At 40.6% G+C, this 27,205-nt stretch overlaps 1 long non-coding RNA gene across 1 annotated transcript; it reads right to left on the reverse strand.

Moving 5' to 3' along the window:
* Nucleotides 1-252: 252 nt before the first annotated feature.
* LOC110322783 lies at nt 253-26,458 on the reverse strand. The gene is made up of 6 exons (XR_002380598.1): nt 26,358-26,458; nt 12,398-12,616; nt 9,633-9,833; nt 7,960-8,669; nt 3,984-4,071; nt 253-1,886 (listed from the first exon to the last, which is right to left on the reverse strand). It is a non-coding gene; the product is annotated as an uncharacterized LOC110322783 (long non-coding RNA).
* Between the last annotated feature and the right edge of the window lie 747 nt (nt 26,459-27,205).

Consider the following 27,205-nt stretch of genomic DNA (forward strand, 5'->3'; position numbering starts at 1 on the left):
TGACCTAAGGTGGGAACACCCACCTTAAAATTCCACCATTCCACATGTTGGAATCCCAGACAAGGGGAAAATGAGCTCATCTCTCTCTCTGCTCCATGAGTGTGGGGGGCAATGTGACTGGTCACCTCATACTTTTGCCACCATGACTTAGCATAACAAGATGTGCCCTCAAACCATGAACCCTTCCTCTCCTTAGCCACCTTTGTCAGGTATTTTGTCACAGCAATGAGAAAAGTAGCACAAGGTCTAATGTCAGTATCTTTAATCAATACATTGCAAATGACTACCATTTTGGGATTTTGAGATGGAAAATTAGATGTATATAAGATACCAAATTTGTCTTAGTTACAATGCATTAATTAAAAAGCCCTTAAACAGCAGTTCCTTACATTCTTTGCTTATGAAGTTTGCACAAAAAGGAAAATTTCCACTGGAAAATAGTTCCTGTGTTATCTGGTGACTGAGTCTGAACAAAGCTAACTACAGGGCCCCTGCAGAGTACCTGAAGGGGAGGGGTCACCTGGCTTCCATGCCTGTGGCTAGGAGGGAGGAGACCCAGTTACTAAATTTAACCCTCAATGAAAAGTGGAGTTTCTACAGAGGCATCTTGTAACCTTAGACTTTGGACAAGTTGGTTTCATCCATACAAATGAAAGAATAAAATTACAGACCTGCAGTGCAGAATCTTCAGAAGATGGAAACCGAAGTAAATAAGCCCCCTTTCTCCAAAATCATTGCTTCAAGAGCCAAATATTTGACTGACCTCTTAGTGTCCCTTTATACTTTAGTATGAAAACTTATTTTAGATGGTGATATCCAAATATCATGCTGAGAGAAGAATTTTGATGGGTGTGACTTTTGTCAAGAGAACAAAAAAGAGTAATGGTTCAATTCCAATATTAATTTTAAAGCTCTGTTGCCTACTCCCTTCTCAAGAAGGGAGGGACATCACATCGTGAGAGATTATAATTTCCAGCTGCCAGGCACAGGTGCGTTCAGCTTATGGATTTATCCATAGGATTCATGGAGATCGAAGTCAAGCTGGGAAGGCAGCTGTTGCTGAGAAGGTGGCCAAGAAAGAGTAAAGTCAAAGAATGGCCAATCCCATCGCTGAGCCAAGGACAGCAAACATGTCTGCTGAGGTCCAAGACGGGAAGAAGGAAAAGGCGCAGGGGTTCAAATTTTCGTGATGTTTGTCAAAGATAAAGGCACTCAGCATCTGCTGGTTTTTATCAGGAAACCAAGTCTTCCTGGAGCCACAGGCCCACTCACTGTGTCACCGCTAGTGATAGCATGCGGTCTGGACAGAAGCTCTTAACATAGGCCAGGCTGAGAGTCAGAAGAACTACTGAAGAACATTGGTCATATATAGGAGTGTAAAGACAAGAGAAAGAGGAAGGCCCGACAGGCAATGTTCAAAGTGCACCTTATGAATGTATGACTGTGCCACTGAAATTCATTGTTTATACTATTAATATATCTAAAATGTTTTAACATATAGTGAAAAGCCTGAATACTCAATATAATCTAATTCCCAGTGGAGTCCTTTCTTTAATAATTTACTAAACATAAACTCCCATGTTAAAGGCACACTCCCTGTGTCTTCAGTTGGTATTTAATGCTATAGTCTCATTCATTGATTCTCAAATATCAAATGTATTCCATAAGAGTGAGGGTTCAGGGTCCCACTGTGCTCCTTTGGACTGGATAGAAAAAAAGGGGACTGCATCAGGCCCAGGGTGAAGTTGTCTAGATGAGACTCTGTGGTTACTCAGGGTACTGGCTATTCAAGGACACTGAGAGCATAAGCTCTCAAAGCAAGGACAAGGGCACTACATGTGTTCATTCAGTGCCACCAGTCCTCAGCTTTTTCTACTGGTCAGAAGCTGCAAAAGAAAAAAAAATCCCTGAGGATAATGTTCACGCATACTGGAAAAGGTGAGACTGTGTCTCCCCCCCTTCTCCCCCCCCCCACAGGATAACACATTGGTTCACAAATACAATGAATCAGAAACCTTTGCCAATTCCTTAGGACCAGCATTCTCCTCTCCCTATGATGTATGAGCACTGGAGCAGAGCCCAGTGACCTGGTGCTGCCCTCCAGACCACAGCAGCTGCTCCTCCTGAAGCCGGGCTCTACCAGCTCATGTTCGTTGCTGCACCAGCTGCCTTCACTCATCTCTCCGTGGAGGAAAGGGGTTCCCACCTTCTTGAAAAAGTGACATCAGCTGTGCCCATTATCCCTGGCTCCACCCACATTCCTAACCTACTCACAAAAGTTGTTCCCTAGGCTAGCTCCATCCCTCTCTTGGCAGCAACTCTCAAACTAAGTTGTGACCACAGCTGTTCTACCTACAGTGGAGGTCAAAGAGTGACCCAAAGCAGCTGCATGGTCCAGCATAGGCTGTAGAACATGGGCAGCATAGTGTATAAGACCTCAGGCTTGGTGAAGATGTATGAACTGCCTGTGCATGTAACCTTGTAGTATCCGTGGTTTGCGTGAGTGTGATCATCTGAATAGGCAACTGTCTGCACTGTTTGAGGAGGAGTTGGATTGAGGGGAGGTTGAGGCCCATGCAGCTGGTATGATTAGACTTGGTTCTTGAAAATCAGCAAATCAAATTAAATTTAGATGTGTCTAGATGATCTTTCAAACATTTTTTTGGAATGACATCTATCTATGGGCATTGCATTGTTTATAAGGTTCAGGCATGACAAATGAGCTGTTTAAAGAACAGCTAAGCTTCTGTTCATGTACACAGGGACTTTTTAGTGTAGCCAGACTTGAGTGTTACCCAGAGATCCCTGAACCCTTTTTGAAGCCCTCCGTCTACAGCCACCTTTGAAATGAAGTCTGTTCAGAGCTCTGCTTTGTTGAAGCCCAGATGCTCAGATGCCTGGTGGCTCAGGCCCCATGGCTATGCAATATAGAATGCTCGAGTGCCTGTTCATGTTCATGTGGACCGCCTTGGCCCAGCAGGATTTGGCTCAGGTTACCTTGTTTTCTGCTTCACCATATACAGCTAAAACTAGCCTGGTACCTGGCCATACAACTTCATCTACCTGATTAGAACACTACATAAGGCATATGTTCATTTCTGGGGACACTCGTACTTGATCTTCTTTTAGACCCCCATGTCCTGTCATCAGGCCGTGCCCATCTGGGCAGCTTTGTTCCAGCAGTGTGCTTTGCTGGAGTAAATATGTTTTTGAGACACCACACTGGGAGCATCTTATAAATTGCAAATATGAATGACCTTGAGGAATTTTTGTGCCTCCTTGTCCAACTATTAACTATTAAATAGATCCCAACTATGTTATTGTTTAAGTTTGTTTTAAGCTCTTGCCATGATCTAACTCCACCTACCTACCATTTCAGTAGAGCATTTGCTGTATTCAAAGCTTTGCTAGATTTATAATGACCATGGGTTAAATAGAAGGGTTTTCATAAATTCTCAGAACCAGGCAGATTAAATAATGTTGTGTTGCACACAGAGGAGATTTGGAGATTTTTTTTTTTTTGGAGACTACATAGAAGATGAAATATGAGGTTGACATAAGGAACTAATAAAAGAGATTTGATTAAAATGAATAGAGGATATAACAGATAATGTGTTGTAGCATGAAAATGTGTTAGAACAAGACTTAGCGAATAGCAACACTATTCATTGAGGCCATGCTTCTAAGATTTAATCTGACTTGACCTTGTAAATTCACTGAAGTGAAGATAGTCAGAAAGGGCAAGAAATTATATCCTGTGTACCAATTAAAAGATCGTACAACTAAAGAGTGATAGATGCTGAGACCCCTCCCTGCCTGTTAGCAACTAGAGACCACTAAAAGCTGGAAACTATGGTGTGGCCATCCATGACACAGGATTTGCTCACAAAAGGACTTTTAAGAAGAATCGTAGCCCATCTGTTGGAAGGCAGTAAAAAAAAAAAAAAAAAAAAAAAGAGAGATCCGAGATTGTCAGTATTCACCCTCTTCATGTTCTTGATGGGAAGTAAATGGGCTCATTTCCCCTGTCCAACCAAGCCAGGTATACCCGCAATGACTCACTCCTCAAATCTGAAAGCAAATTTAGAAAGAAGAAACTGTGATGAGATTTCACTATATCTGGCAGCACCATATCCCAGGAAAATGAACAAAGGATCTTAGAGATAGGATTCTAAGACAGAGTAAATAGGTGAGTCAAAAATTAGGAAGGTTGCCCCATTTCTGCTTTTCATATATCCTGAGAAAAGAGGAATGATTCCAAGTTTCCCCCTAGACTTAGCCCAGGTCTCCAATCCAGAATGAACAATAATAAGGGGCTGCTACAAGAAGGATACAGAGGGTTATCTACCAGAAGCGTGACAGGTGGCTATCACAGTTCTCCATGACATACATAAACTCCCATTATCACCTACAATACCTCAGTATCTAACCAGGGAATGGTTACTACACCTGAAGATTGAGCCAGGAAAAGTATCCTATCCAATGAGGTAGAAGTGGGCAGTTTAAGCTTGCCACTTTGAACATGCTGCTGTTGCATGACCTAATTTTTTCCACTCATTCTCACCCTCCTAATGCTGCTACCCAACAGCACAACTGCCTGAAACAGGAAAAAGACAGAGAGAATGGGCCATATTCTACTTCTTTGGGTCCAACTTCCAGAAACAGACAAGGTTTAACTTAGTAAAAAATAAGTAGCTTTGAATTGAGTCAGAGATTTATATAACTGCATTGTAAAAATAAACATTGTGATATCAGTTTAGGGCAAATGTACAGCTATATGTGTTGGGAAATCCCAGTAAGAAGAATTTAAATCACAAGTAGGTAATGACCTGTTACAAAACTAGCAATGAGAAAGGGGGAAGTAAGGACTTTATGGCTCAAACTATGAAAACTAATTCATGAGTAAATATACAAAGAGAAAGTGAGATAGAAGAGACATTCATCTTTAGTCTCTCTAGTTTTCTACTTTAGAAGAGAGTCAAGAAAACCACTGAAAACCACACAAAAGCCCGTGACTCACAGCACCAGGAAAATACACATTTTGCCCATTTGCAAAACTTTGTATAAAACTTCTGAGGATCCTATTTTCTCTAAACAGAGTAAAACTTTCTAATAAGATGAGTATTGGTGACTAAGCACAGTAGTGTAAGAAAGTATGTTTCTTAGTAGAAACTCCAAATATATTATCAGCACATCAAAACTTCCAGATCCATCCATTTAAGAGGTTCCTTTGAGTAATCTCAAGATTTTCAAACTCAACGGGTTGAAAATTGAGTTCTAGTCTTCCCCCACAATTGTATTTTTCCTCCTAAGTTCCCTAACTTCATGAGAATCTATAGAAATATGGATCGTCTTGATTCCTGTTCTGAGGTCCCCATGTTTCCAGTGGTCATGCTTCTGCTTTCTGGAACCTAACACAATACCTACCTCCATTGGCCCTGTCTTTCCTCTCACTCACCATCAATTAGTATGAGATGATAAAACTACGGTGCATCTGTTAGCATCCAGGTCAGTGTTTTATTCTCCAAGCTCCTCAAGCTTGTTCCTCATGTGACTCTTACTCTGTAATTTTAGTACTTAATGAGTGGTGGTCCTGGACTCTGAAAGCCTGTTCTCCTTTGCTTGGTCTGTGGCTGTTCCTCACCTGGCCCCTCATTATTGTCCTTCCTTTGTCTCTCTACCCTCCACACACACCATTCACACTGCAGTTCTCTCAACGTTCTGTGCAACTCCAGAACTTCTTGCCTTGCACCCTGTTAGCTAGCTGAAGTCTATCTACTCATCAGGGAACAAAATGGCTGTGATTTCCTGCAAGTATGGCTCTCCTGCCTCTCCCTAGTCCTCTCAGCACCCTGTTACCCCTATAGAACCAGGGCCACTGTGTATTACAATGCCCTACTGCTGACTTGCCAGTTCCTTGAAAGCCAGGATAGGAATCTTTACTGCTGTATTCCCAAGACATGGGAGCACCTGGATAGAGCAGGTGTTCAAGAAAGTGTTGGGAACTGGTTGAACAAATGCATGAGTAAGTAAGCAGAAATGCAAATGTTCATGACAACACAAAGATGGAAGGAACAGGTCTAGGTTTCTATTTTCCGGCAAACACTGGCAACCTCACAATTATCTCCAGTCCTTTTTCCTTACTGCTTCACCGGCTTGGAATGGCTTCTTTCTCCTGCTCCTATCCCCAGACCTGCCTAACTGGTGAACACCCACACTGACTTCTCTGAGCCTCTTCAGAATCTGTCACCTATGAAATATGTTTTCCCATGGGATTATGTGGTATCTTATAATTTCCCCAATTGTTTCCTTAGACTAACTCTTTTCCTCTTGTTGAGATTTAACATTTGCCTTAAAAGACAAAAGGTTCTTTGGAGGGGAAACCAGGAAAGGGGATAACATTTGAAATGTAAGTAAAGAAAATATCTAATAAAGAAAAAGAAAGATAAAAGGTTCTTTGGGTTTTGTGGTTGTTTGTTGCTGTTGTTTTCTCACAAGACTTACCACAGACAGAGGACTCAGTGACATACTGGGAAGAGTTGGCATGGGATAATCCCTGTTGATTAATTAACATCATTAACAATCATCAATTTCTTTCTGTTCAGCAATAAGCCTTATGAAATTTTCCTAGTCATTCCATTTTAAGTCTAGGAGTGAGTCACTGAGCTGGGCCCTTCTTGGGAAATAGATTTTCTGATAATAACTGTGGTACCTTTAATCCAAACAGCAAGCCTGGAAAATCCATTCATTTAGCAAACACTTATTAGGGTAAATTATGTGCTAAGCCCTCTCCAATCACATTACCACTCCCAGAGTCTTACCCACCTGCCATAAACATTCATAATGAGGGTGATTGTCAGGTTCCCCTGATGCAGAGCCTGAGACAGGCATTCTTGTGTTTATGTTCCCAGGGGAAGTGGAATGAAGGCACCAAGGTAAGGCAGAGGAAAGTGGAGCACAACGTGGTCCCAGTTAAATCTAACTGCAGCCTGTACCGACAAGGAACCACGGAGCATGAATCTCTCTTCAGATTTGGCCCAGTGACAAAGGGCTGACTTTTCTGCTTCCTCACACATTGCCTATAGGCTGGTAATATATCTCACAAGACACAAAGGCTTTCATTTAGCAATAGCAGTTCTCCAGGGAAGGGGAAGCTACAAGCTAACAGTAAACACTCCAAGAAGATAGAGCATATATGGGGTACCAGGGACATCTACAACAAATGAGATAGATCTATTTTTAATAAAGAAGATGCTTCACTCCTTAAATCTAGGAAATAAAGAATAGGCTTCAACCTGGAGCAAAGGGAAACCCTGGCTTTAGGATGACATTACCAGGGGGCTTATGGTAGCAAGACATCATAGGGGATTGGCTAGTTCTCACAGTACTCTGACGAAAACACAATATAGATGGGACATGTCTTCCAACCAAACTCTTGAAGAAATTAGGCAAAAGAAAACTGTGTGAAGATCCTAGCTAGCTAGATGCAGTCGGACCAGGACTTGGAAGTCATCCCCAGCTAAAGAGGATAGTCAAGGCCATCTTCTGCTACACAAGACACGGCCCCAATCAAATTGTGAGGAACAGAAAAGATTTGAGGTGACTAATGATGGCATTGATACTAAGATCTCCAGACTTGTAAATAAGCTGGCCCTTTACTTCAGTGAAGCTCAGTTACCTCGACCTCCTTAAGCCATGGTGAGCCATGGAGGGAGGGGGAGGGGGAGGGGGAGGAGCTGAAGCTTCCTCTCCTTTAATGCTGACCGATTTTCTACCTTTCTATCCACCTCAGCATTCTAGTTACCAGGCATCACAATTATTACTTTTTAACAACATCTTTAAGATTTTGCTTTAGACTCAATTATCAGATACTAGTGCCTGATGTGGGAAAAAAAAAAAAATCCTGAAGTTAAAATGCAGAAGCCCCACTAAGCAGCAGGAAAGGATGTCCTAAATGACCTGCCAGCTTCACTCCAGTGCTTGCAACCAGCGCAGACACGGGGAAAACATGATTTTTCTTGGCCATTTCCAGGTTCGTCCTCAGCAAGTGGCGTTCTCCTCTGGCAGAGCTAGCTTGCAGAGTGGTGGCACTTCTCACAAATCTGGCTGACACATCTTCCACATGCAAGGCACAGCCTTCTATCCACTTTAGGGTGTGGCAGGACTATGCCTCCTGGGACCTGGTTTCTGCTTAAGCTTCCTCAGGCCCTTGCATGCCAGCCAAACACTTTGTAGGCTCAGGGAAAAAAAAAAAAAAAAAAAAAAAGTTCTTAAGAACAAAGAGACAGACAGCAGTCCCTGCTCCTAAATTACAACAAAGAGCATGCCATTAAACATGTTTGTAGCTGGCTTATGGATAATGCAGAGCAATTAGCAATCAATTGGCATCTTAATGGCACAGGATACAGAGGGAGCTGTAAGAATAAACTTCACCATTTGCTGGTTAAAAACAAAAACAAAACAAAACAAAAAAGTTCCCTTAAGCTCTTCTCCAAAGCTGAAGTCTTTGAAGGTCCCAGGGCTCTGTGGAAAGTCCTCACAAATACCCATAGTCATCTATCCACTTACCTGGCAATGCACTGAGAAAGTACAAGGATTAAACAGATGCCAGTGCTCTTTGATATGCAGGGACATGTCTTCCTGAAGTGAATGCTGACATTGCCTGAAGCCTAGTGAGAAGCAGACATCCTGTAAGTGCTTGTTGAATGAAACAGTTAATTCTTTGAGCTGTTCTATTTTCTTAATTTTCCAGGGACGTAAATAACTCTAACACCCTTTCTCTGAGTTATCCAAATTATAAAACCTTAAAGAAATGTTGTTTTATCAAACTCAGATAATGTTTCTTCTATTTATAGAAACTAACATAGTTAGTCATTGTCAACTTGACATGGACTTAGACAAACCTGAGAGAAAGAGAATGTCTACTGTGAAATTGTAGAGATTGGCATGTGAGGATGTCCTGGGGGCATTTTCTTGATTTCTGATTGATATGGGAGAGCCCAGTGCACTGTGCGTGGCACTACCCCTGATCAGGTTAGCCAGAGTTGTATATGAAAAGTAGCGAAACAAGCCACTGAGCAACATTCCTCTATGGTCTCTGCTCCAGTTCCTGCCTTGAATTCCTATCCTGGCTTTCCTTGATTAAGGGCAATAACAAGTAAGCCAAATAAACCCTCCCGTGGGTTGTCTTGTGGTGGTTTAAATAGGAATGGCCCCCAGAGACTCATGTGTTTGAATGCTTGGTCACTAGGGAATGACTATATTACAACGTATGGCCTTGGTGGAGTAGGTGTGGTGTTATGCAAGAAAGTATGTCACTGGGGGCAGGCTTTGAGACATTAGCTAGGCTAGTAGCTCAGAAATCCTGCTGCCTCGGGATCCAGATGTAGAACTCTCAGCTACCTCTCCAGCACCATATCTGCCTGCACACCGCCATGCTTCTTGCAATGAAAATCATGGACTAAACCTCTGAACTGTAAGCCAGCCACAATTAAATCTTCCCTTTGTTAGAGCTGCTGTGATCATTGTGTTTCACAGCAATAGAAACCCTAAGAAAAGTGTCCTATCAAAGCAACTTAAAGATAAAGACGACCTCTGAAATTCCAACTGAAAACAAGATCCTCCTCTCTCACCTTAGAGGTTGAAGAGTAGGTTTCACACTAATCTCTTGCTTGGGCCTCTATGCAGGATCTGGTTTGCTGAAACATGTTGGATGCTGCCAGGATTCTGTAAGTTGTACAAATTTGGTATCTAGTATCTTATCACCATCTTCATCTACTCCAAAGCATCTCCTTGCTCACAGATCATAAAGGAACGGAGTTATGGGAAGGCTTCTGGTAAGAAAGAACACGTTGTTATATGACTTTCCTAATAAGTCATGTTATCTTATAGAGGTATTGTCATGTGACTTGGCCATTCTGAAGCTGAGGCCATTCTGTAATTTTTGATCTTGCTTTGCCAGTGATGTAGGTCTGTATCTACCACATGGGAATGTCTTGCAGTTTCCTCATGGATTAGCTCCCAAAGTAAATTGAGAGTCAGAAGTAATAGTAGCCCATAAGAAATGAAAATGGCTTTGTTTTTAAACTGTACAGTGTCTTTTTTTTTTTTTTTTTTTTTTTTTTTTTTTTTTTTTGTATAGTTAACACACTACGGGATGTGTCTTTAAATAGCCCTGTACTGTTAGTATTTTCAATAGCCACTAACCTTGCCTGATACAGTCTGGGGGTTGTAAATTGGCATGGAAATTTAAAGCAGGTTCTTGATGGTGCACAGCACAAATTAGTTATATATGAGGACAGTAGTTTGTTTTTGTTTGTTTGGTTTTTTTGGTTTTGTTTTTTTCTTTTAGTTTTATTTTCGGGTTTTTTTTTTTTCATCTTCAGTTGTCTCTGATGAAGCTTATATGAAGATAATTCTTTTCTGTTAACTGAATACCACTCTGTAATTGCAACAACAACAACAAAATTTGGCTGTCTTGTTGACATTCTGAACGCTTCTAAGTAAATAAAAAAAATTTATTAAAAAAAAAAAAAGAAGAAGAAATGAAAATGGCAACAACCTAAACAACACTTGAAAAAGTTTGTTGGAAATTTGAAAACCTGAAAAAAAATCATTAGATCAGGGCGGGGGTGGAGTGGGAGTGGGGAGGGTATTGGGGACTTTCGGGATAGCATTTGAAGTGTAAATGAAGAACATATCTAATAAAAAATTGGAAAAAAAAAGTAGCACATAGAAAGAACCAAGAACCTTCACCACACAAAAAACAGCATCTTCACCACACCAGGGCTGTTGCTATTCATCTTGCTGTTAGGAATCAGTAAAAGCTCAGACATGACTTCACACAACTAAAAGTGTAGTACCAAATCTTTAGAAGTCACTACAAAACAAATGGAATCTGTGGTTTCTGCAACGATGCTTAAACTTGACTATTTTGTATCCCAATTTATAACAATCCTGCAAACAATTAATAATTACCTACATAAAAAAGAAATAAGAAATAAAGTAGAGAACTGAAATTTTATGTGCTGAATTTGTATCTGACTAAAAATGAAATGAGTAGGAAAAATAAGTTATGGGCACTACCATTTTTCTTTTTAAATTGAATTTTAGGCATATGACTACATGCAAAATTCAGAAGGCATTAAAGAGCACATATGGAATTAAGTAGTAATCACACGAACTTTCTGTCAGTTGTATGAACTTTCTGGGTAAATATTCTATTCACCCAGATACATGGATGAATTTTGCATAAATTTTGAATAAATTTTGCACAGAAGCTGTACTCATCCACATTACTTCCATCAGTGCATGGAAAAACTGGTTCTTCACAGCCTTGTTCAAGGAGCTGGGGAGACGGCTCAGTCTTTAAGGGGACTTGCTGCTCTTGTGGAGGACCTGAGATCAGTCCCCATCCACTACCTATAGTGGTGGACTCACAAGTGCCTGTAACTCCAGCTCCAGGGGCCCTCACATCCTCTTTCAACCTCGAAGGGCACCTACATACATGTGGTATAGCTACAGACATACAGATACACATATACACAGGTAAACTTAATATATATATATAAATCTTATTTTTAAAAGTCTTTGTTCATGTCTCTATCTTTGCTAAGTTGATGGGTGAAGGAATAATATTTTACTATGGTTTTCATATGCACTTCTTTTATGTGTGAAGTTGGTCACTTTTTCATACAATGAAGAACCACATAAATTTCCTTTATGTGACCTGGCTACCTAGTTGCCTCCGTACCATTTATCAGCTAAACCAGAGTGCCCAATGCCACATTTATTATATAGTAAATTATTTTATGTATCTGCCTTTATAGCTTTTATTATTTCTTTATTGATTTATCTATATCATATTCTAGGACTATGGCATTGTATCTACTGTAGATTTATAATAGATTTAATACCTGTTCCATATAGTAACCTCTGGTTATTGTAATTTTCAGCATTTTTATGCTTGTCATTCTTTCAGAAACTTTAAAATCAGTGTATGTAGATTTTTACAAAGTGTCTATCTGTACATAAACATTTCTATACTTTAAACTTTTTCATAAGAAAGATAACTATTGATGAATTTAGACCTATAATGCTAAATTAGGTACAGATAAAAACTGCAAAAAAAAAATTGCCATATATAATAACAGAAAGAGCACCCAATGACTTTACATGTGTCTTTCCAGTCAAATTTCCTAGGGCTTTGGAATCCAGAAGAAGTGTGTTTCAATGCCAGTGAAAGAATGGATGTGTTACCAAGGTGCCAGCAAGCAAGCAAAGAACAAAATCTTCCTTCTTCTATGTCCTTATATGGACTTCCAGTAGAAGCTGTGGCCTAGCTTAAAGCGGTGTCTTCCAGCATCAAGATCTGAATCAAAGGTATGTGTATGATTACCTCAAAGATCTGGACTAGAAGTGAATTCACCCACTTAAAACCAAGCAAGCAATCACTTTCAGGTGTGCCCTCCATTTCCGCGTTGTAGCTCATTCCAGAGGTAGCCAAGTTGACAACCAAGAAATGCCAGGGCTGGAGAATGAGACTGGGTGTGTTGGGCAGCACCCTCATAGATGCAGGGGGAGGAGAGATGGAATAGGGGGTTTCTGAAGGGGAGACCTGGAAAGGGGAAAACATTTAAAATGTAAATAAAGAAAACATCCAGTCAAATAAATAAATTACTTGGTGGGGTGATAGCGATCATAGAGACAGTCTCACAGTATAAGAAAAAAGTCCTTAAAGACAACCTGCCCTTGAATTCTGCTTCAACTCTTTTTCAGAGTCTTAGGGTGTTTTTTTATTTTCAGTCACTGAAATTGTCATGAGAATTATGTAATATCATATACAAAACCCTACTCAGCCAGTCAAAAGAACCAGTCTACGTGTTTACTGATTAGATGATGAGCCACTGAAGAAATGAATAAACTTCTAATTTGCATCAGGTAGGCCTGAGTTTGCAGCCCCGGTCCAGGTTCCTTATTTTCCTATTCACTTGCCATAGACAGTTCATAACTGTAAAGTAAAACCAGACCAAGATTCTGGGTGAAAAGAAAATTAGCTTGTGGCTTCCGGTGCAAATGTCATAGACAAAATGCTGCTTTGGGTGCTCATCAAGCCCACGAGGTACTGTGATACGCTGCCCTCATGCTTGGCATGACCTATCCTGGAAAGTGCTACAGCTACCTAAAATATAGAGGGGGAAAGAATGGGAAGCAGTGGAGGAAAAAAGAGACTGGGTAAGCTATCATAATTGGAAAAAAAAAATCAAAAGAAGCTGGGATGACAGTATGGTAGAGGGAGGCACGAGTGAGCCTCACTCCAGCCCTAAGGAGTTGTGTAAAGGAAAAAAAAGGGAAATGAGGGGGAAAATTAGCTTGCCACCGCAGTTATCAGTCTCTGGCCTTTCTTTAATGGACAACATTTCCTAATCAGCTAGGCTAGGTTAGGTAGAGGGGTAAGTAACTCTGAGTGGTGGTCGGAGATCAGTCAGTCTAAAACTGAGCTCAATTGCTTTCAGACTGATGCTGAATTTCACAACAGTGATTGGTTCAGTAAAGATTGTGAAATGGTAGTAATGCATTTTTATTTTTATTTTTCTTATAAAACCTTCATCCAGGGGTTCTTGGGATAAGGGTTGCATTCATAGATTTTTTTAGGAATATGTCATGATTTTCTTTTCTGGGCTGATATATTAGATGTGTCTGGTTGTCCATCAAAAAAAAAAAAAAAACTATAGGACACTATCGTACTTTGTGATAAATTTCTGGCTGAGACTGATAACTCTCCATTTCAGCCAGCCAACGTTTCCTTAACCTAAGCCATAAGACAATGCAGAGCTCATCTCTGAGCCCGAGGAGACTAAAACCAACCCTGGAATGTAACAGAGTGGGAGGATTAGCGCAAGAACAAGGCTGTGCCCCAGTGAGAATGACCCAAGGTGAACCACAGCCCACCAATCCTCAGCACAGCTGCCTACTGCCATGTGCAGCATGTGAGACAGTGGACCCAAGTGGTGCAGAGAGGAATCTGAGCCAGGTATGTCTGCGCTCCAAATCCTAGCTCCTCATATACTGTCTATCCTTAGGTAAGTGAACTCACCTGAGACTCTGTTTCCTTATGCGCAAACAGTAAATGCTCTGTCTAATATCATAAAGGACTATAATTAATATTCACAGAGGACTTGGAGATATAACTGGCCCATGAATGGCACTGAAGCCTTAAAAATAAAGCTAAGAGCTGTTTCATAGAATATATTTCATATTTATTGAGGAAACACATTCAGGATGACCCACGAGCTTCAGTATCCATAAAGAACCCCCAGACTCCTCAGAGTTCCATAATGGGACATAGGGCATATGGTTCTGCTCCTATCCTTCTCCCTTCAGCTCTGCCAGGCCTAGCAGTGGGATTTATGTGATCATGTGCTAAAATCTACTCCAAGACATTGACATGCCAATCACAGTCCCTGGTAAAGAGCCATCCTTCTACCACCCCTCCACCTATCTCCAGTCATGGGGTGCACACTCACAAGGGTGCATTCAGAGATTAAAAACCACAGTTGCCCAGGAAGTGTGACGAAGACCTAGTTTTGAAATTCTGGGGTCTTGGAATCTCAGTATATGGTCTGAAACAGAAGTGACCTGGGCTAGATATGGAAACATAGCCTTAGCTTCCCAGGATTTCCACAGGCAAGCCATCAATTTAGCATTCAGCATCAGAGCAAGGCAAACAACTCTCTTGCCAAAGTTTAAGCATCACAGTTCATTGGAGTTACAGTTCATTGGAGCTACAACACAGAATATACAGTTCAGCTTTCAGACATCAGAAATTTATTTCCCATAGTCTTGGAGACTGAGGTGTTCAATAGTGAAGAGAGAAAAGATAGAGTGTCCAGGAAAAGATAACTTCCTTGTTCATCGTGGCACCTTATTGTTGGGCCCTAGCAAGATTACTCAATGGGATTCCTTCTGTGAGTGTACTAATCCTATTCATGATGGAAGAGCCAAGCCACCAGTGTTAAAGTCCTCACCATGTCATCTCCTTAGGACTTAGGATTCTGACACACACAGGAGCCCTGGATGTAGGGAAGTAAGTTCCCGAGGTGGGGCACATTGCTGGGGCTGGAGCCACTATGGCAAGCCAGTCCTTCATTCCCCCTCTGAAGGGTCCCATATTCTGTCTGGAGACATTCCTCCTGCCTTACCTAAAACATTTTCTTTACTCAGAAAAATATAAATGTTGGCTGTGGCACAGCTATAAAACTCATCTGCATTTCATTTATTTCCCATGATTCTTGTCAGCCTAAAAATGTTCTCAAATTCACAGATGAAAATGGGAGAGAAAGGGGGTAGGGTGGTGGTGTCAGCAAGTTTCAGAATAGAAGTTAAGAACAAGCTCTTTTTAAAAACCCTTCTTCAAGTCAGCTAAGTTACAAGGGCTTGAAGAAATGTAATAGATGCTCTCTCAGTTAGACTGAAATAGAACGCAATATGGAACCAAGTGTAGAGTTCAAAGAGGGGTACTTGAGTTATGATATAAACAGATAAAATATAAAACAGGACTTTAAAATAATCATATAAGCATTCTAAAACCTGTTCTCAAAACCCCATGAGTTGTTGGAGAAAAAAATTAATCATAGAAAAAATTAGTATTAACATATGGTTTTCTTGACAGCTTGTCTTAAAATTCACATTTAGTAGTCTGTCAATATCCTCTTAAAGTTTTGATTTTGAAAACTTTGGAAGAAATATCTGATAAGTTAACTGTATTTTGTGAGCTTAAAATTGTGTATATAGTCACAGGGAGATTTCTTCTGATGCCCATAAGTCCGCAGGGATGCCTCTGACATGAACATGGACACGCACCATGGTTACTTGGGTATTCAGAGAGTAAAATTAATATTTATTATTTTAAACACACTGATGTTGCACCTAAATTCTCTTATATAAACTTACTCCAAATTATTTAATCTATGCCATAAATTAGCAAGGAAAGACTGGCCAATGCATTTTCAACAAAAGGAATGTGAAATTCATATCAGTTATTGCCAATGCAGATGAGAGGAGCTTCCTACCTATCAAAAAGCATGGCATTTGCCAGGGTGCTTAATTATTATGTAGTGGATGCCCGTGTGTGTGTGTGTGTGTGTGTGTGTGTGTGTGTTCTCTTTTCTCCTTTCCTAAAAATAAAGCGTGCTTTGTTCCCAGAAAAAGCTCCCAGTATTACCTACATTCCTCTATCTCCCCTGATCCCATTCAACTTACAATCCAAAGTTATAGTTCTCCTCCAGTGCCCCACTGGCACCATCCCAGCAAATACCAACCATAGCTGGCATTTTGTCCAGCCACTAGAATGCATTTTTGACCTCAGCTCTGATTGTGCTCACCTTCTTCTCCCAAGTTCCCTTCTCTTGTTCCTTCCCTCCTGGTCCCCCTTCTGTGTCTTCAATGCTGCCACTTCTATGGACTCCGAATTCTAATGTTTTAAAATTATGCAGTCTATCTAAGAGATTGAATACAAGCTAGCACTTTCTACATCTCTAGCGAAGTTCTTGTTCTTGAGCTTTGGACCTGCCTCCTGAACACTTCTCCCCAGAGAGCCAGAAAGTACCCATGCTACCCAAAACCTAAAGTGAGCTCATGTCTGCCCTCATGAGCTTTCTCATTCTGAATCTCTGTAACCCTGCCTGCATGAGAACAGTGATATCGCCACACCCACCCAAGACAAACACTATGAAAGGACCACCTTCTTATCCATACAGTCAAACTAACAGGAGCATATGCGTCTTAGTCCAGTCACACCCCTTTTCATCAGTCCTGTAGCTGCTATGATGGTCTGGTGACTCATTATACATCCTATGGCTCTGCAAACAACCTTTTTGATGGATCTTTCTGGCTCAACTTTTTATACTGATCTTATCCCTCTGCTGGGTAGCCTTCTGACACGGAAGTCATCCCTCTGCTCAGCGTTTTTCTGTAGCTTCCACGTGGTGCTTCTCAAACGTATCTCACCTCTGATTCATTCGGTCAGAACTAGGAACTAGGTCTTGTGCCTTGCTGAGTATGCAAGACAGTTTTTGTATTTGCGCAATCTGCTTCATAGTGTTAAATCCCAAAGTTTTGTAGAGCATCCACACTTCTCTTCTGAGATCTATGAGCCCATGACTTTGGATGGGTCAGCTGGCCACTGAGTTTCCAGGATCTGCTTCTACTCCCAAACTCCAGAGTTAAAAGCATTTAAGGCTTTTATATGGGTGCTGAAGATTTGAACTCAGGTCCCCATACAACCGCTGCTCTTACCTACTGAGCTATCTCTCAGCACTAGGGGTCACATACATCTCCACAAAATAGCATAATGCTTTGGCTTCCTACATATCAGTGCCCTTTACGCACCATTCCCACTGCCTCCTTCCTGGAATGCTCTGTGCCTCGCCTCAGTCATGTTAAGGGATCCTTCTCCTATTCCCCAATAGGTCTTGCATAGAACTCCATTATAATGTAGCATGCTTTCATCCTTGCAATCTCATATTGCCACACTAAAATAGAGGACTCAGGACAATAGAAACTTTCTTTTTTATCCACAACTTGTGTAGAACCTAGCATTAAATAAATATTTGAGGAATTACCAAAGAGGCAACTGACAGCCACATCAAGTAGAAAACATTGGCCTGGATCCTGGCTCTTTTTGGCCAATAGATATCTCATCACAGAACAAACAACATACCATCTCAGAACTTCTGTTTCCCCGTGTATAAAAGTGATAAATTCAGTATATGATTTTTGTCTTATTTGCGACCTTTTGTTAGAGAAAATTTCAAGTGAATTCAAGAGAACAATGATTGTGTAATGGACTCCTTTGTATCCATGTCTTACTTCAACCGTTACACACTTCTGGTCAATAATTTTTTTCTATACCTCGACCCACTTCTCTCTCTTACACCTTATCTTAGTACATATTCAGGATCAATCTATCTTTTAATCAATGAATAATAATCTCTTCCCCTTCAAAATTCCTTGGCAATTCTCTCATGTGAAACCACAGCCCCACCCTGGACATAGTTCTTCATGTGTCACCCCAATAGTTAGTCACACACACATTGCCGTAGCATCAACCACGTTCCTCCCTCTTAATTCTGAATTCTACTGTGTGAATTGTCATCAAAGGGATGTTAGAAGACATGATACAAACATGCTTTGAGGGGTGATTTACATGATTTCCCCTTACCCTCAAATGTCCCTGATATTTCCTAAGAAAAGAGTATGTCTAAGAATTTTTTAAAAAAGAAACATCTTCAATCTGAAGTTTAGAGTCAATTAAGGACCACATAATAAATGCCTATTGCCATAGGCCACTAATGTTTTATAGTTGCTTCAAATGCATTAAAAAAAATTGAGGATATTATTAACAGTAATCAGAGATTAACAGATATTTCTTAATATCATAAAATATTAATTTAACTAAATGATGTTAACAATTCTTTATATTTTAAGGGAAGGAACTTGCATATAACCTTAGTGGCAGGTTGAATGAGAAATGTCCTCCATGGGCTTATGTAGCTTAATACTCGTTTCCCATTTGGTAGTGTTGCTTGGGAGATTATGGAGCCTTCAGGAGGTACTGCCTTGCTGGAGGAAAATAAGCCACTGAAGGAAGGCTTTGAGAGTTTAGAGTCTCATCCTATTCCTTGCTCACTCCCTCTACTTCCTCTATATGAATGGAAATGTGATCAGCCAGCTTCGTAATACTAATTCATCATTTTATCTTTCAATTCATAAATAAAATAATAATCTCTCCCCGCCCCAAATTCCTTGGAAATCCTGTATGAGAAAACACAGACACGACCTGGACCAGTCAACATGCCAAGTCTTCCCTGCCTTATGGATGCCATCCATCTGGAACCACAAACTACAATAAGACCTTCAAGTGCCACTAGACACCTGTGTAATTCAAATCCCCACCTGAACAGAGATCAACTCTATTGAAAGTTCATGGTGCCATTCCCCAGTTTCTTCTCACCTTGGACCCACTACCCTTGGCAACCACAATTGGGATTTTTCTACCACAAGTGTGTGTTGGCTGTTCTGGAACATCATGAGTGGAATCTTAAAAGGACAATGCTTTAGCTTGGTATGATTTGTGTGTGCTATGATTTGTTCCTTGTCATTGATTGAGAGCGGTATCCTGAGGAGTGGATAACCTCATTTTTTTTTTTAGCCACACTATTCGTCGTCTACTGAGGCATGTCTATTTCTGGCCATTATGAAAAAAGTTCTTCCAAAAAGATTTATACATTTTTCTCTTTTTCCTTTTTTAAAATTAGGTATTTACTTCATTTACATTTCAAATGCTATCCCCAAAGTCCCCTATACCCTCCCCTTCCCCGCTCTCCTACGCACCTACTCCCCCTTCTTGGCCCTGGTGTTCCCCTGTACTGCGGCATATAAAGTTTGCAAGACCAAGGGGCCTCTCTTCCCAAGGATGGCTGACTAGGCCATCTTCTGCTACATATGCAGCTAGTGACACGAGCTCTGGGGGTACTGGTTAGTTCATATTGTTGTTCCACATATAGGGTTGCAGACCCCTTCAACTCCTTGGGTACTTTCTCTAGCTCCTCTATTGGGGGCCCTGTGTTCCATCCGATAGTTGACTGTGAGCATCCACTTCTGTGTTTGCCGGGCACTGGCATAACCGCACAAGACACAGCTATAACATTTTTTAAATCCATTCTTCAGTTGAAGAACATCTAGGTTACTTCAAGTTCCTGGCTATTACAAATAAAGCTGCTATGAACATAGTGGAGCATCTCTCCTTGTTAGGTGTTGAAGGGTCCTTTGGATATATGCCCAGGGATGGTATACCTGGGTATTAAGGAATACTTATTTAACAGTTTTCTGAGAAACTTCCAAATTTATTTCTTGTTCAGTCTTATTGACAATGTTCTTGGCCTTATTGAACATTTGCAGTATCATGAGGTTCCATTTTTAATGTCGACCTTAGAGTCTGAGATATTGGTGTTCTCTTCAAAAAATTGTCTCCTGCCCCAATGTGTTCAAGGGTACTTTTAGTTTATCCTGTTTTATGTTGAGGTCCTTGATCCATTTGGGCTTGAGTTTTGTTCAGGGTGATGAATATGGAAGAATTTTCATTCTTCTACATGTAGACCTCAGCTAGATTAGCACAATTTGTTAAAGATGCTTATTTTTTTTGGTATGGTTTTGGTTTCTTTGTTGAAAATCAAATGTCCACAGGTATGGAAGATTATGTCTGGGTTTTTGATTCTATTCCATTGATCAATGTGTCTTTCTGTACAAATACCATTCAGTTTTTATCCCTATTGCTCTGTAGTACAGCTTGAGGTCAGGAATGGTGATTCTGCCCAAAGTTATCTTATTGTTCAGGATTGTTTTGGCTATCCTGGGTTAACTATTTTTCCATATGATTTTGAAAATTATTGATATATATATATGTGTGTGTATTATATATATAATGTTATATTAAGATATAAGATAGATATATACATTAACGTACTGGTTCATTTTGAAGACACTTCTCTCCAAGGATTTTATTTTCAGTTTCTTTTTTTTCCAATTTTTATTAGGTATTTACTTCATTTACATTTTAAATGCTATCCCCAAAGTCCCCTATACCCTCCTCCCCCGCTCACCTACCCACCCACCCCCCCAGATTTATACATTTTATAGATACATATTTGCACTTATCTTGAGAAGACTTGATTGTGGCATTTTAGAATACCAGTGAGTTGTTTCTTTAGTTTATAATAACTAGTCGTTGCTTTTTCTTACGTGGATGCACTACTTTACATTCTCAATTGTGTATCATAATTATGGCTATCCTATATCCTTGCCATGTTCAACCTTGTCAATCTCTTTAGCTTAGCTTTACTAGGTAAACAACGGTGCTTTACAGTGATGTTGGCTTTCTAGTCTCCTTCCTTGATGATTAATCTTGTTGGTCAATGGCCTTGATCTGCAATCAACTAAAAAGACAAACCACTGGGTACTCCTATGAGGGGTTTTCTTAACCAGACTATTTGATATGGGAAGATCCATCCTGAATGTGATCAGCCCCTTCCAGTGGGAGTCTGGATATAAGATGGAAGAAGAAAGCTTTGGTTTTGCCTGCTTCCCTTCACTTTTGTTGGCAAGGTCATCTAATCTGTTGCGGCCATGGCTGCATTCCTTCATAGATAATAGTACTCAGTTTTAGGTTTCCAATCTGGATTGAAAATAGCAGCTCTACAGGAATCTTCAATACCCTTAGCTCCATATTGAGACTCTTGAAGCATTCGGTTTATGGACTGAGCAACTAGCATGCTTGGTCGATCTGGTGTGAAGCAGTCATTGTTGGACTTCCCAGACAGTATCACATAAGCCAACCTAATAAACCCTCTTTTAATATGTGTTATTGTAGTAAGTCTGTTCCTCTAAAGAACCGTGACTAATAGAGTGGTATTCAGTATATTTCCATGTCTTTTGGCCATTCACATATGCACTTTGGGAAATGTCTGTCCAAATAATTTGCCAACTCCATATTAGGTCATTTGTCTTTTCCTAAAATTGTAGGAGTTTTGATGCTTTATTTTTAATATAAATCTTATATTATAATTTCTTTGCCAGACACACATTTTATAGATGTTTTCCTGTAATCTATGTTCTATCATTTATATTTAATAGTGTTTTTTAAAGGTTTTGTTTTGTGATGATTCTTTCCCCCAATGGAAATATCTTGAATGGCTAAACTAAGCTATCACAAACAGGACACTAGCATCCAAACACTCAAAACAGCCAAAAACAATAAATTAAATGCCAAAAAAGTATTCACAAATCTCCAAAGATCTGGAAAGAGGGACTATGGGAAGATAATAAAATGGATTAACAGAAACTGAGCAATAAAAAGGCAGACTCAAACTCAAGCACATTGATAATCACATTACATTTTAATAGACTAAACAAACCAATTACCCTAAATTTTATGAAAGAAGTTGATAAGCTGGCCTTGAATTAAAATGACATAGTACAGGAATAATATTGTTGAAAAAGAGGAACAAGTTGGGATACATACTCAATCCTGCTCTAGGACTTATTAAAGAGCTACACTAAGTACAGACCCACAGACCAATGTACAAGACTTGGGAATATGATCAAACAGCCCATCGACTACATTTTTTTTAAAAATCAAAGATTTTCCAAGATAATTAAACCAAAAATGATTTTTTTCAAACACATGCTGATAATTTTTCTCATGAGAAAAAGTGAAACTAGATATATACAAAACAGAAACAAAAATAAAGTATACCATAGAAAATATGAGTTGAAAATGGGATTTCAAGCCGCAAAGTTAGCAAAAACATCTTTGTAAATGAAATAGCTGTTATCCTAAGCAGATCAGAAAGAATGCACATACAAAAGCAAAAAAATAAAAAGACAATCAATGAATTGCATGTACAATAATGGAGCAGAGCAACACAGAGACAGACTTGAAGAAAATGCAAAGCTTGTATTAGGTAGAACCTTTGTGTCTAGAATACAGTATACATAGTTTAGTAAGAATGCAACTCTAAGAAGTGATTGGTAAGCAAAACATTTAATCAGCATTCATTAAACAAGATAGACGAGCACCTGGTAAACAGATGACCAGCTATGGAGTATGGAGCATCAGTAAATGTTAGGAAAATGAGGTAACAGCAGAGCTAGTGGTCCTGGCATACCTTGCTGGTTCCACTGACAGTGGTAAAGCAATTGGGAAAACTACCAGACATTTATGACGGTGAATACATGCTTACCCCATTACCCATTTTGTTGATAGTGATTTAAATTAAATAAACATGTATTTCAAAATGACTCATGTGCTGGAAGGCTCATGAGGGCAGCATTATTAATAGCAGCCCTTGAAGCATACAGGCATCTTTACATAGTCTGCTATGTAAAGAAACTGTATGGTCATCAACTCTGCAATATATCCAGCTATAAAAAGCAGTAAACAGGGATGATTCTCCAAAGCACCATACTACAGGACATCAGTTGAGCTCAGGAGGACTAAAGATAGTATCTCACAGAGGTGACCAACTGCAGAGATGTGGGGTAACAGAGGCCATTCTGAAAACATAGGAGAACTTGACAGTGATATTGTCATATATAGTGATATGGCTATATATAATTTCCAGAATCATCAAACTGTTGTTTAAAAATGGGACTATTTATTCTACATAAGTTATACCTCAATGCATTAAGAAACTGCACCAAAAACTAAAAGATAATAAGATGATCTCAATACTAAAACGCTCAGATTTGAAGACATGTTTTGCTTTTCTATCGTACGGAAAAACAATTGAATGAATGGATTAGCAGGCACCCCTCCCATTCCTTCTTTTTCCAAGGAATCAGTGAGTCAGTCTGGAAGAGGCTGTCATCAACAATGATATATGCCAGGACTCAGCACAACGAGAGGACAAACTGAGGTTATCACACCTAAAATTCCCTCCCAGGATTGCAAGTGATTCAGAGGAAAGGAGAGGGGTGACATAGTCTGATGGAATTCAGTGGCTTCTGAAGCCTGTCTCCCACACTGGCACTATTTACCTTGCTAATCTTATGGAGCGTCATCACATTCTCTGCTGTTCTCCAATACAGAACCTACTCCCTTTTCCCAAATAGTGCCTGACCTATGCTAGAAAGGAGGCCAGAGTTGATAAATACCACTGGAGCTCTCTCATGTCTATGAAATCACTGCTTCATCCATGTGAATCTACAACCACACACCCCACTGTCAGCCATCTCAATACCCAATTACCAGGTAGAATCAAGACTTCCAAAGCTTAATTAACCAACAGATTTATGTATCAATAATATCACAATTTATAAGATGTAAATACAATAATTTCAGAGCAATTGATAATGATAAAAGTTTTATCCCAGTAGTTCTAACCTTGTGGAATCATAACTACTTGTGGCTGGAAAATGCCACACAGGTACGCATTCGCAGCCATCTTCCTTCTTCTCCCACCCTGAGACGCTCCCTGACTCTGCAACCCTTAACACCACCTTCCTTCTTCCTGCCCAATCACAGGTCCATTGTCCTCTTCCTGCCCAATCACAGGCCCATTGCCCTGATGTGGTTGGACTGGGAAAATCCTTCAACAGCAGACCAGGCAGTCCTCTGCGGTATATGTGTTGGGGGCCTCGGACCAGCTTATGTATGCTGCCTGGTTGGTGGCTCAGTGTCTGATAGATCTCAGGGGTCCAGGTTAGTTGAGACTGCTGGTCTTCCTATGGGATCGTCCTCCTCTTCAGCTTCTTCCAGCCTTTCCCTAATTCAACCACAGGAGTCCCTGGTTTCAGTTGGTTTAAGCATCTTTGTCTGTTTCAGGTTCAGTCAGCTGCTTGATGGGCCTCAGAGGACTGCCATGCTGGGCTCTTGTCTGTAAGCACACCATAGCATCAGTAATAGTGTCAGAGTTGGAGATTCTCCTTGAGATGGATCCCAAATTGAGCTTGTCACTGAACCACCTTTCCCTCAGACTCTTCTCCTTTTTTTGTCCCTGCAGTTCTTTTAGGCAGGGACAATTCTGGGTCAGAGTTTTTGACTGTGGGATGACATCCCCATCCTTCCAATTGATGCCCTGTCTTTCTACTGGAGATGGTCTCTACAGATTCCCTCTCCCACTGTAGGGCATTTCATCTAAGGTCCCTCCCTTTGAGTCCTGATAGTCTCTCACATACTAAATCTCTGACACTTTCTAGAGGGTCTCCCCACTTCCCACCACTGGAGGTTGCATATTTCCATTCATTCTGCTGGCCCTAGGGGATTCTCTCCCATATCTGATCATGTGTCCTCTTTCCCCCACCTCCCTCTCCTACAATTTAAAAAACTATTGGTTACTCTCATGCCATTTGAGTCACTACTGCATCAGTCTATCTTGGAGGTGGGTCTCTGTTCCAAGTCACAGCTTCTTTTAGCTTTCCCTGTCTGTCTTTATCAAACATTATTTACTAAAGTCATTCTACGTGCTTTTTAGAGATTATCGGTGCAATGCTGTCCATAGACTTTTACTTGTCATTCCCAATTTACAAATGAGGAAACAGGGACACAGAGACACTGAAAAAACCCGCCCAGACCGTGCCTCATTCTATGCTCACTTTATTATATTGTGAACTGTGTATACCACACATGTAAGAGAATGAAGATGCTCATGAACAAGGAACTACACCCACCTCTATGAGGACTCCAATACTACAGTCAAGGAGTCTTAAACAGGTACCCCGACAAGCCAAAAGAAGGGTTAAACACTACACTGGGTTCATGGATATGTGCAAATGTCTACATCTCTAACAAGTATGCGCGATGTCCCAAAATTCAAAGCTGCATTTTTAAATTAAAGCTATTTCTTTTCCTAGGAGCAATTCAAGTTTTCCCCGTGATTGCAAGATTCTGGTTGGGAATAATGTTGTTTTATTTTTAAAATTTTCCATACATATTATACTATAAACTCCCTGAAGATGGGCATACCATTTAATGAATACCTTTAACTTTTAGAGGCAAAATTAACAAGCATTTGAGTTCAGACTCTTAATAACCCCTGTTTATTTTAGACTAAATTTAGTGGCTCCCATTCCTAAAACTTTCATTCTAATTAAATTCACATCAACATTTCACATTCATAAGAAGGAATGCAGAAAAGACCCAATGTGTTTGTCGTGCAAGTAACTTTGAGGAGACGTTTCAACTAAAGTCCAACCCAGTTGAGACTGAGGAATAATGGAAGGAAGAAGAAATTTAGAAAGGAGGAAAGAAGATGTGTTCTTCTTCAAGAGACCTGGGGTTTTAAAGGAGGACAACCGCCCAGATGGGTCTTATTCATCCTTTTTATTTCTGCACTTCACCTCGCCTATGTACTCTACCCTGAGTCTGGCTTTTTTTTTTTTTTTTTTTTCATTCTGCAGCCCGTAGATAATTACAGCAATCCCCACCTCTTCAAGCTGTCTCGGGGCTTAACTGTGACTGCACGAATGAAAGCGATGGAAAACTTCTAAACTTTACTACAAATATTCACCATAGCAAAAGAAGGTGAGTGCACTGCTGCTAGAAGCTCAGTAATAGGAAGAAGGAGCCGATCTTATCTGTCCAGAACTTAACTCTCCTTGGTAGCCCTCACCTGCCCTCACGCAGCCTGAAAGCTGAGGGACACAGCAGGAAAAGAAAGTGACCCTAAGAAGCAGGATGAAATGAGATGCCAAAAGAAGGGAGGAGAGTGGAAACAGGGAGGGCTGGGGCGGGACTGTTTAATGTTCGAAATCAGTGCCAAGCTAAATTGGAAACATGAGTCTGCCTACCTGGAACTTACCTCATCCGTATATAATTTGTAACCTGAGATCCCCTCGCAGAGAAGTAAAAATAGCAAGGCTCTCTGGCAGGTCTGTTCTCTGCACAGTGGAAGGTCAGAATGGGGAAGGCAGGACTTGGGGAGAGCCAGAAAGCTGGGCCACAGAATGCCCATCATGTGGCCTTGGCAGGGACACCTTCTCCCCCATCTCCTGAGATGACACAGAAAATACACCCAGGATTCCCCTGGGAAAAGCGGGCATGCTGTTCTCTGGGCACAATTTTTGTTCTCTTTGTTTTTGTCCTAGGCACTACTGAAGATCTGAGCTCCGCCAACCCCAAGTGCTTGAATCTGAGAGAGGCAAAGGAGGACCAAGGCACAGAGCAGATGGCTGAGCTTTTCAAGACATGCAACCAGCACCTATCTCTGTGGACGAAATGATCCGCTAAATGCCTGTCTTGCTCTCTGGGAGTATTTCCCTCACAGGAGAGCACGCCTGTGCAAATGGTTCACTTGCATCTACTCTAGGCATGCTTTGCTCTCCATGACGCAGTGATGAAGAAAGGCTTGGTGTTCCTGTTCCCCACTGCGTGGAGAAGACGGGGAAATAAGGAGAAGAAGGGGACCTGGCTGATTTGAAATTAATAACATCAAAAATGCGCTTGGAGGGGGAAGATTTTCATTCTTTGTGATGTCCGTATATGGAATACTATTAAAGGGGTGAATGCAATTCTGAGAATTCCTACGGCTGCGTTAGTTCTGTTAGACAACTCTTGCTTCTGCTAATCATACTCAGAGCCCTTTGGGAGAACTAATTTCTCTCTCTCTCTCTCTCTCTCTCTCTCTCTCTCTCTCTCTCTCTCTCTCTC

The sequence above is a fragment of the Mus pahari genome, chromosome 6 (assembly GCF_900095145.1).
Source record: "Mus pahari chromosome 6, PAHARI_EIJ_v1.1, whole genome shotgun sequence".
Classification (NCBI taxonomy): Eukaryota; Metazoa; Chordata; class Mammalia; order Rodentia; family Muridae; genus Mus; species Mus pahari.